At 39.2% G+C, this 11,260-nt stretch overlaps 1 protein-coding gene across 3 annotated transcripts in view; it reads left to right on the top strand.

The window, feature by feature from the left end:
- Nucleotides 1–461: 461 nt before the first annotated feature.
- The window catches only part of ankrd12 (ankyrin repeat domain 12), a 31,541-nt gene continuing 20,742 nt past the window's right edge, over nucleotides 462–11,260 (top strand). For all 3 annotated transcript variants that reach the window (XR_009241507.1, XM_058641511.1, XM_058641499.1), the window contains exon 1: nucleotides 462–1,059. The gene's annotated coding sequence lies outside the window, so the exon portion shown is untranslated. The remainder of the gene's footprint in view (nucleotides 1,060–11,260) is intronic.

Below are 11,260 nucleotides of genomic sequence, written 5' to 3'. Positions count from 1 at the left end.
GTATAAATGAGATTTTAACTACATGAAATGGGTCGTAACTTTACTTGAATTATGAGTATTTCCCACGTTTATGAGACGTTGTCTACAAATGAGTAAGTATTTAAGTCCATTAGGTTAACCGAGACCTTTAATTATTAACTCATATTTACATTTTGTTAAATGGCAAAGGTTACTCTTAAATAAACGTTAAGATAGCCACACATGCATCAAGTGTGTATGCAAGTCGAGATAGTTTGATGAGAAATCAACAGAGCTCTCCACATGCTAATGCAACTGTCACTTTAGTCCCGCCGGTGGCGTTTTCGTGTCTCGCCTGTCTGTTCCCCCTCCCCCACGCCACTCTGAACCTGTAACATGACGCACCAACACGCATGCGTGTAATGTTCCAATTCCGCCATAATGGAAATACCACTGCGCCACCAATTCAAAAGCAGGCCGATACAAAGGAGAGTTGGGCGCTCAGTGCGAACCAACGACAATCTCGAAACTGAGATATAAATCAAACAGGTCAAAGTGCGCGGCTGCTTCAATGTTTTTTCGTTCAGCCGTAAACCTCGGACGTGAGCTCCGAGAAAGTTCGCACTGACCGCAACGGAAAAGATGACGTCAAGTACCCATTACTGTGCTCCTGCGCGTGTCCTTTCAGCCCATGTTAGCGCGACAAAACGCCACGAACACGATACGCACTCTTCTATCTTAAAATATAGCAACTATGAGACTATTGTCGCATTAAAAGCGCGGACTTGTAAAAGAAGTCGTTCGACACATACCCGTCTTTACAGTCTCTCCAGCGAACGGAGACCTTATAAGCTCTATGGCTCTCGTGCGGTCACGTGACTTCCCTCGGCCAATGAGAGCGACGCTCGCGTGTTTTGCTAGGCTTTTCTCGGGGAGGACGGGAGACGAAAGGCTGGGATGTTTTCAAACCAGAGATGAACGTCACACTGCCGTAGTCTGCTTCAAGTCATAGATCTTTAGGAAAATAGCAATATATCGCTCGCAGTATTACGTACAGCTGAACGCGCACGAGACGGGGGCAACACGTAACACCCTTTGAAGGTAAGCACAAACATGGGTTTGTTGTATAAGTGCGGTGTGAATCCCCAGTTAACATTAGCCATCTGGCTTCAGCGAGCGGGCTAGCGCGTCGGGTTAACTTGACGTAAAGTGCGTGCTAAAATGGAACGTTATGTGTTTGCTGGGACTCGGTATTGTCGTGCGCCACGTGCGATACGCACACACGTATACGGGGCACAGTCTTGGAGGCTTTCAGTGGCGTGTGCTCTCATTTATGGCCTCTCTCTACTTTGGAAGCGATAGCTTAGAGAGCGGAGACAAAAAATGTCGGGGCGAAGCAGTGACATGTTAAGCTCCACAGTGTCTGTCACAGCAGCCAGCGACGCTGTGATAGTGATAGTGAAGGGAGAGCTAGCTAGCTAGATTAGGCGGGGGGGAGGAGGCGGGGGGACTAACGGCGAGGGCAGCTAAGGGGCTGCAGTGTGCTTTTGTCTCAGCCTGCACTGCTCTCTCTCTTGAAGTATTATTGCTGCTAACCTAATATCTATATCCTATCGTCCTCATAGTGTTATTCAACACGTTAACTCGTGGCGGCCAGTTTCACAACATGAACCAGTGATGCGTTCATCCACGTCTAAATTGTCATTTTAGCGCCCAGCAGCATATTGTTGAAGGCAAACACAAGCGCGACATCACTGTGAGGTGGGTGGTGTTGTCTGCGATGATCTGGCCAAGGCCACGGTTTATTTACATGCAAGAACACAACGACTTTCAAATGTAGAGTAAGTTATTACTATTATTAATATTATTATTTAATAGCACTACTTCATTAATGCCTACAAGGAAGTAGCTTAGCTTGAATAACCGAGGGCTTTGCGCCTCGCAGCCATTGACTGACATTTTGGGGGGTGTGTTGCCTTACTACAAAAGCTGCCTGTTATTAGATGGCTGGTGATTCAACGACCGCTCTGAAGCAACAAAAAAGGTCAGACTAAAATGTTTCAATGGTGCCCTTTTTAGTGGCGATAGCCACCACAAGAAGTACGTAATTGTGGTGGTATTACCCGTAATTTAAATACTTTGCAGTGTAAATACAGGGAGGGAGAGAAATGCCATATACACAGAGCAGCACAATAAAACCACTCGTGGCAGTTTAGTATAAAAGTATATATTCCCTACAAATATATATTTTCCCAGTTCATTCATGATTTTTTTTGCAAAAAATGTAAATATGTGCATTTGCATTCACATTTTCAAATTTGCATTCACATTTTCGATTTCATATTAATTTCCTTTATACGATATTTAATCGTATTTAAACCAAGAATTTGTATCAAGACAATGACACCCTTATATCTTGAACTCTGTGTATCTTGTGTAATTTAATTAGGGCTGCAACTAACAATTATTTTCACAATCTGCAAACTGTTTTCGCGATTAACTGTTATGACCATTGAAAATGTTGATCAGTGTTTCCTCAAACCTTGAAATGATGTTCTTAAATGCACAAACAAATGATTCAGTTTTCTTTGTCATGTGGTAGAAACAAGACAGAAACTATTCACATTTAAGAAGCTGGAAAAATAGAGAACTTGTATTAATTATAAAAAACACTCAAACCAAATATCTGATTATCGGGACAGCTGATGATTGACTGTTGCAGTCCTAGCTTAACCTAAAAGTGGTGTTTTCATATTCAAAGGAAGCATTGTATTATAAGTTAAGGTGGGGTAGCTCAGTGGTTTAGACCGGTACCCCTGTGTGCAGAGACATCATGGTCACAGGTTCAACTCCACCCCTGGCAGGTTGTGCTTAATTCCCTTGTAAGTCGCTTTGGATAAAAGCGCACATGTGACATTGGGGTGCACTAGGCATGTGCATGCCATGCAAACTGGAAGCTATAATTATAATTTGTGCTTGTTTGCTTGGTTTCAGAAAGCATGACAAGGCCAAACTGAAAGGGATGATTTTATTGTTTTTTGCTCACACCCCGTGAACCCTGCTTAACTTTTACTTGCTCTCATGTGTATATAGTACTTACATATTTGATGAATAATCCCATCATATATTCTATTAGGCTTTTTGCTCAAAATGCCCATCCTTTATTAAAACCAGATAACTGGTGAGATGATAATATTATCAACGTGATATCGGTATCGGCCAATATTGGCTTTAGAATTTTAAATCCCCCAATATGATTAGAACAGTAGACTGAATAGGTTGCTACCCCCTTGACTTCTATGCAGAAAAGGGTATATCTATATCTACTGCGGTGTGCATGCGTTCTAAGACACATGATTGTGTATTTAAGGACATTAAGGCTCGAAATATTATTATTGCGCAATAATATTTGCAATAGCAAAATGGCTGGCGATGCGGACAGATAAACAACAGTGGGATGACGTTTATGTGAATTCAAAGCTGTTAAGGCCATCTGACTGTATATTTACCCCAGGTTTTTGGAGTCATTTTCTAGCAAATGGGAATGTTTACTGGCATCAATTTGATATGTTTACGGGAAAACAGTTGTTTTAAGCAAGACTGCATGTAATGTAAAGTAGTATAATGAATAGCATGCAATGCTAAATCTGCATTTTGGTAAGAGGGAGCACGAGAAGAGAGAGGCCACAGCGCCCCTGTTACCTGATTTAGAAAAACCCTGAGTTTGTGTAGTTAGCTGTTAGCATTATGTCTTGTTTAGGGGAAAATCAGAGAAAGCTCAAAATATAGAATCCTAACACCACTAACAGTTCACCATTTGGTGACCAAAAAGTACTTTATCAGAATCAGAATTAGAATCAATTGTCCTCTATAATCCCATTTGAATTCCATTCCTTATTATTTTTAATATTTTTATTATATTCAAATTTTCAATAACATTTTTGAATACATTTTAACTTCATATCATGTGGTTATTATACGTTCTGTCCACTGGGCCATGCATGGGACACTGGCGGCCTGCAGGTGCCTCTCGACAGCATTAATATAAAAGCTGCTGTCCATGGTGATGGAGAGCACTGACTCATGACTACGATTTACTCTCCTCATCTGAGCTTCAGTCGTTTTGAGAACTATATCTTTCAGCTCCCACTCCTCGTCTATGAAATGTGCGGTGACTGTCGCGTACACCCCCGTGGCAACTCTGTCGCTGACGGTCACGCGGCTAAGAGCCGTGTACCTTGGCTCAAGGTCTTGGATGAAGTCTTTGAAACCGGACCCCTGCAAGATATTTATCAGTCTCATGGCTTTGCAAATAAAGCGTACCAGTTTATCCGGAAACCCCACAATGTTGAGGGAGGCAAAAAAAGACGCAAGTCTCTGACTTAAAAAGTGGTGACCTTAGTCTTTCTGACTGAACGTGAGATTGTTGCGATTCATAAAACTTTATTGTTCTGCATGGGCCGTATGTGAGCAAAGCATTTTTCACGCAGAGGAAAGAGGGCCAGGCTTCCGTCACCACGTTTTAACACGTGTATTAAAAAAAAATACACATAGGAATAGTAATTGATTTTTTTAATATTCAAATTATATATTCGACTCCCGACATCCTTTCCAACAGCCCTAGTCAGAGATATACCATAATAGGTGACTGAGTCTTGAGTCGATATCTAGTAAAACAGCTTATTTTCAAATGTTTCATTTATAACCACAATGTAGGAAGAATGAAACATCTTAAACCACACTCTTCTTAGGCATTTAATGAGGGTTTATTCATTTTATTATATTATATTATTGAATATTGGTTGGATCCTGTATGTTTGGGTTTTGATTACCACGGCATTTAACCATAGGAAAGTTAACTGATATGGCTATAGAACTGTAACAATTAGCTTTAGTAACACTGCTTTGTTGTAAATTTATGAATTACACAGAATGTCTTCATGTTATAGTCAGTTGCTCAAATAAACCAGTTGGACAACAAGAAACTGATATATTTTTCTGACATTTTATAGATTGGTCAGACTAAACATGAATAAAATATATAGATGTTGCATATTTTCATACTAACTATGTTGATGATGGTCTCTAGGGGTGTTGAATCGAATACTGATCGACCTTCAAAAGCAAAGGTGGAATCAAGGATTAAACCACCATTGGTTGTAGCCATTGTAGTACAACTACACGTTACCTTCTCCCACTAACCCGGAGCTGCTGCCAACTAATGGTAACCATGGCAACTGCTGATTTTGGGTGACACATTGACCAAGCGTGAACCCCCTGCATTTGAACATCATAAAACACGTTTTTAAAAACAATTTTGATAATAACGATAATTAGTTGTTATCCCTTTTGATTCCCTCCCAATTGATTTACAACTCAATTGTTGCTTACTAATAGAAACAACTGTCTTGTCTTTAAGCAAAAAAATGTGAAGACTTCAATTACAGTGTAGAAACATCCAGGTGCTCTGCTGTAAGGTGAATTATGCAGCATTCAAGCAAGAACAAATAATGAAATGTTTGCAAAAACAGTTTTTTCTCCTTATTAGCATAACCACGCATGGCTATAACCTGTGTGGCAGGGAGGATGCTAGCAAGAGGTCACGTGATCACATAGACCCACTAGTGGCCATGTTACACTGAATTCTGCCTATTGCTGTTATTATTTCTAATGTTTTAAGTGTTACCTAACGTTACTCCTGTAAAAATACATGTTATTGGGCTCGATCAGCGAAAGCGAGTAGTGTGCAGACGACAGGTACCGTAGCAGACCAAAATGTGTTTGTTAGACCCACATAGACCGGAAGCTCTAATTAACTCTGCGTTTGTGTGTGTGTGTATCTGCGTCATTATCTCGTTTATGAAACCCTAAAGTTTCAGAACAAACAGTTCAGCCACTGCTGAGAAAATAGTGTTGTATTGTTTTCCTGGGCTCTGCGAAGCGGATCGGCACTTCCGTAGTTTGATGTCGTCATCAAAAATCCTCACCACCGTAGCGCCTCCCGGTGCGGGCACTAGTCCGGGCACATCCGGTTGCGTACATTCAACCGCAGAAGAAGAAGAACTACTCTTGTTGTAGCTGCTGAGATGCAGAGCATCCACAGTGCCAGAGGGGGAGCTGTGTATCTGAGAGCTGGCCTATCTATTACGTCACTTCCAGGTACCTGGCCAATCACAGTACAGTAGGAAAGCTCTCGTTGGCTGGCCAATCACAACACAGTCCTGGTTCTGGGGGTGTGGTTTTGGTCTGAAACAGCGCGGCTGACGAGAGCGTCAGTGAGGAGATATTTTGATCGGCTCGTTTGCAGCGATTAGGAGGTTTTTAACCATGAAAACAAGTTCATATATGTAAGTAGACCTCCATAACTAACATATATGTGTGATACAAGCATTCCATGTCGCCTTCAATTATTATCCGACACAGAGTGAGGACCTGCGTGTGTGTGCGTGTGTCAGTCAGATGATAAATAATAATAATAATAATAATAATAATAATAATAATAATCATCATATAATATAAAATATATTGTTTTGAATAAAACTTTGTTAAAAGATTTCAATGTGTGTGTTCAGTACTTTTGGAACATTTTGAACACATCTAACAATACCGTGATAATATTGATAACGGGATAATTTTGGTCACAATAACCGTGATATGAAATTTTCATATCGTTACATCTCTAGTCATGTCCATTATAGTAAACATTCACTATTAAAAAAAATACCCCAAAAAATAACCAGGAGAATGATCTGTAGTTGAAATGACTGGCAGCTATTTTAATGTCAGCTGTCAAATGGAGTAAGCGTTATATGTACACAATACACAGCTCACATGTAAGCAGATGGTGTCTGTGACCGTCCATTTAATCAGAGAGGCTGTGACTACCTTCCATCATAGACAACGTTTTTCCTCCTTTGAGCATCGGGGCATTTCTGGTCATGCTAATTGCCTCTTTAGCTTTGTCACATGGTATCTTTGTTAGTATATGAAGTGCCATATGGCACTGCAACAACTCCTGTTAAAATACTGCTGTCAGTGTCTATACCTTTGACTGTCATGGCCATTGTTGCTATACCACCATTAAACCATCATTAAATCACCCTTCACACCACATTTAGAGAATTAATTTTAACCAACAGCCAGAGTTCAACCTTGACACAACTTTCACAAACCACTTGGCAAGTGCCATCTTAGTCTAACATATTCCTACACCACCGTATGACCTGTTCTGCAACAGCTTTGCCAGAATTAGTGAGGTTAATTTCCTCATCTTTTTTAGCAGTGTTTCCTTAGCTGAGTCATGTTTTTCTATATCTCAAAAGCTTAGCCATTTTTTTTCATCTCTCTTTCACACACAAGATTTGGTTTTATTAAACCAACACACTGTTCACAGGTAGTGTGGGTATACATTTGTCATTTGCAGATATGTTCACAAGTAATTTTTTGCAAGTCTCTGGTTTTGAAAGTCTCTGGTTTTGCATTCTCTCATTCCATCTGCTCTGTCCCTAACACTGCATTGTTAAAGCATGTACTGTACTATCATACATACAGTACAGTATCAAATGGATCAGTTGTAGGTTCACTTTAAAAAGTCTAGTCTACTGCAATATAATGTGAAGAAACACAATTATAATCTTTGATTGAATTTCATAACTTTATTTTGCAGCACTCACGCTGATAAGTGATAAAAGTCACCGCACATAAATGAATAATCTATGAATCGATGATGTGAAGGCAGATTGCCCTGTGTAGTTCATTCATACAGCTGTCTTGAATTAGCGAATGATTCGATGATCGAGCGATTAATTGATTTATTGCATATTGCGACAGGCCTACATTTGCTTACATTATTTTGTCAATTTTTCTCAATTAACCGTTGTTTGGTCTGTGAAATGTCAGAAAACATTTAATTGGTTCCTTAATCCTTAAAATGATGCTCACAAAATGTCAGTTATTCTTGTTGTACTGAGCACATAAAGCAGATAATATTTACATATAATATTATTATTTATTTAAAAAAACACAAGTTGGCGACTTATTTAGTACTCGATTCATCGACTAATTGTTGCAGTCCTAAAATGATAACCATATTATTGAAGGATAGTCTGCAAACATTGCACTTGTAAACACTGACAGTGTGGAGTGGCTCAGTGGTTAAGACCGGTACCCTGTATGCGAAAGACTTCATGGTCGCAAAAGTCGATCCCACCCCTGACTGATTGTACTCAATTCCATTGTAAGTCGCTTTGGATAAAAGCATCTGCTAAATGACATGTAATGTAATAAATTGTCTGTCCAGTCCTGCTGTGGTGGTGGTCCAAAGCTAATCATGATATGCCTCCAAGGTGTAGATTGTGAGAGTTAAAAATATTTTCTCTGTCTGTCTTGCCAACGTTCTAGCACAAAAATCTTTTTAAATTCCAACAGATCATAAACATCCGCTGAGGGAGGGTTCTGCAGTCACATCACTTTTACAGGTGTGCAAAAAAGCACACGTACTAAACTTAGTACTTGTAGTTGCAGCCCTAGTTTTATCTTCAGAGACTGTTTTAAAAAAAAAGAAAAAGTCAGTGGGGACATCGGTCTACCTTTTTAGACACACAAAAATGATCCAATGGATGGCGCAATGCTAACATTCAGGTTCGGTGTGACCACAGCTTTACAAATTGTAACTATTTCATTAAGAACAGAAATGTTTGTTACCAGTTGTGTTGAATGGCAGTCATGTTCACAATTCTGTTTATGCGGGTTAGTGATAAACTAGCCAAGTGCTAGAGAAATCTCTGCATAGCCAATCACTCTTTGCAGATGAATACATTAATTCAGTATTTTTCAAAAGGTAAATAATTACTCAAAGCAGTTATTCTTTATAACTTCGGTAACTTGTTCAAATGTGTCTTTTTGCTATAATTAGTTTCTCTCAATAATAAGCACTGCAAAGTATTCTATTGCATCAGTGACCTATTGTACATGAACAAATGAGAAGTGTTTTTTTATATATAGTTTATTTGCAGTTAACCTGGTGAGTGTGATCTGTTGACAGTATGACTTGTTTATCTGCAAGATCTTAAAAACCCTGCAACTAATCTTCATGCTGCATGACCATTCTGCATACGTATTTTTTCCTCCTAGTTCGAAGATGGAGATGCTTTGTCAGCCTTTACACACTGGCCTTGCTGCTGCTGCTTTCACTGCAAAGCTGTGGGTTTGGCACCACACTCAGCAGCCATGTGTGGGGCTTGTGATCAGATCAAGTGTAATAGATTGCGGCAGGTGTATGAGTCATGTCTCGAATAACCCAACGAAAAACTTCCCCTCTTTGAGTTTATAGACCCGCTCATTTCTCATGTTCGAACCCAGTGGATAGGAATTCTTCGTGAATGTGACACCTTGTCTGCTGCTGCTGTTATTACATTGTATTTGTATATTACTTGGATTACTTACTTGCAGTTCAATTCAATTCATCAGGTTGCAGTTCATCCTGAATTTTCTATATACTAATACACAATACTAAGTACATGTGTGTTTTTTTAAATCAAAAATTATAAGGGATCTCATAAATATTGACTTGAATATGAATTTGTTTTCTTTGTGTTTCATCCACAACAAAACTAGTGCTTCTGCAGTTGATTTGCAGCTTCTAGCAACTGAAAGATTACAATAACAAGCGCTATTATATGTAGGCATGTGTTGATCTGAGTCTGACAGTGTGATGACCTTTGAACCATAGCATGACAACAGTGTTTTTACAATAACATCAATAACAATAGATGTAATGTATTGTTTGAAATTTTGATAAATCCAGTTGTGCCGCCACTGCTATACAAGCAAGAACAAGTGTATGTTGATGCATGCATACACTTAAGAAATAAGAGGAAGAAACAGCATCACAAATACACACACAAAGCAACTAAGGCCCCTTATACACCTGCCATTAAAATTCATTTCTTGGATTGGATTTCAATCAGATAGCACATGAAATCAAACTTGGAATTTGGGAGTCCTTTCAGTAGATGGACAGATGGATACTTTATTTCTTCACAGGAAATGTGCACAGACACGGGGTGCAACGGTTCAGTTTGTATTGCAGTTTTGGGTCACAGTTTTCAGTTCAGTTTTTATTTTTTGCACATTAAGAAGAAGAAAAGCATTTAAAATGTTCAGTCTTATATTTTGTTTTGAAACGGTGACTCAGGAATACTTCCATCAGTTTTCACAACCGAAAGAGCAAAATAAATTCAGCCAGTCGTGGCATTACATATATATGTATGGTTATGGTTTCATACCAAACAAAATACTCCAGTACTGATCAATTTTTCACTTTGCTGTGTGAGTACATTCTGTCTTCAGTGGCTTTCCTTGAACTATGAAATTGTAACTCTATTAATCTCCTTAAATCTTTGGCTATGACCAGCCCGACAGCTTTTGAGCCTGACAGACTGAGTCCAGAAATGCCAACATAAATGGGCGTCCATGTTAGATCTGTTACTGTGAGCAGACTGCCACAGGAGCCACACATCGAATTTAAAAGATGATGCCGCAGCCTCAAACGTTTGATTTTATCCTCCACTCACTTTTCTCCAATGACACTAATTAGGTGATGTATCGTTTGAGCATTGTCGTCGCGATGTGCGATAGTCACGTCGTAGAACGTGCAAGCATCTCTGAACACGACTCCCTGCTCTCTCTCTCTCTCTCTCTCTCTCCCCTTCAGTCGCTTCCTTAGAGGTGGAGTTGGAATATCGTGCCTTGTCCCAACATTCTTTGAAAACGGTTGAAAACCCATCAACAAGTGAAGGCCAGACACTGGTTGCAGGAGTGTGTCTGGGGTTAGGTTACAGAGAAATGAGCTGATGTCACTTGCAGTTTGTTTGTCCTCAGTTTCAGACAGTAGGAGAACTGCATTGATGCCGTTCTTTTTGAATCTGGTGCACAGTTAGTCTGTAGGATTGCACAAGTGCTACAAGAGACATACATACAGTATTTGTGCTCCTCAAACTCAAATGCCTTTTTTCTTTTTAATATGATCTTAACATAATATTCCATCATGATATCACAATTAATTAATATGATGATATTTCACAGATTTCATAGTGTTTGTTTTGATATGAAATGATGCATTCTTAATAAAATAAAAACATGTATGATGCAATATAAATGTATTAATGTCAGACAGAAATAAATGTAATATTTGGTAAATAATGTGGACAACTGTAATTGAAATTCTAAACAAGCTTATATCATTTAATGTTGAATGCAATACATTTAATACTGTGATAATTACAACCAAATACAGACGACA

The sequence above is a fragment of the Solea solea genome, chromosome 1, assembly GCF_958295425.1.
Source record: "Solea solea chromosome 1, fSolSol10.1, whole genome shotgun sequence".
NCBI lineage: Eukaryota > Metazoa > Chordata > Actinopteri > Pleuronectiformes > Soleidae > Solea > Solea solea.
Note: the sequence above shows the minus strand (reverse complement) of the source record. Positions and strands in the feature narration are given on the sequence as shown.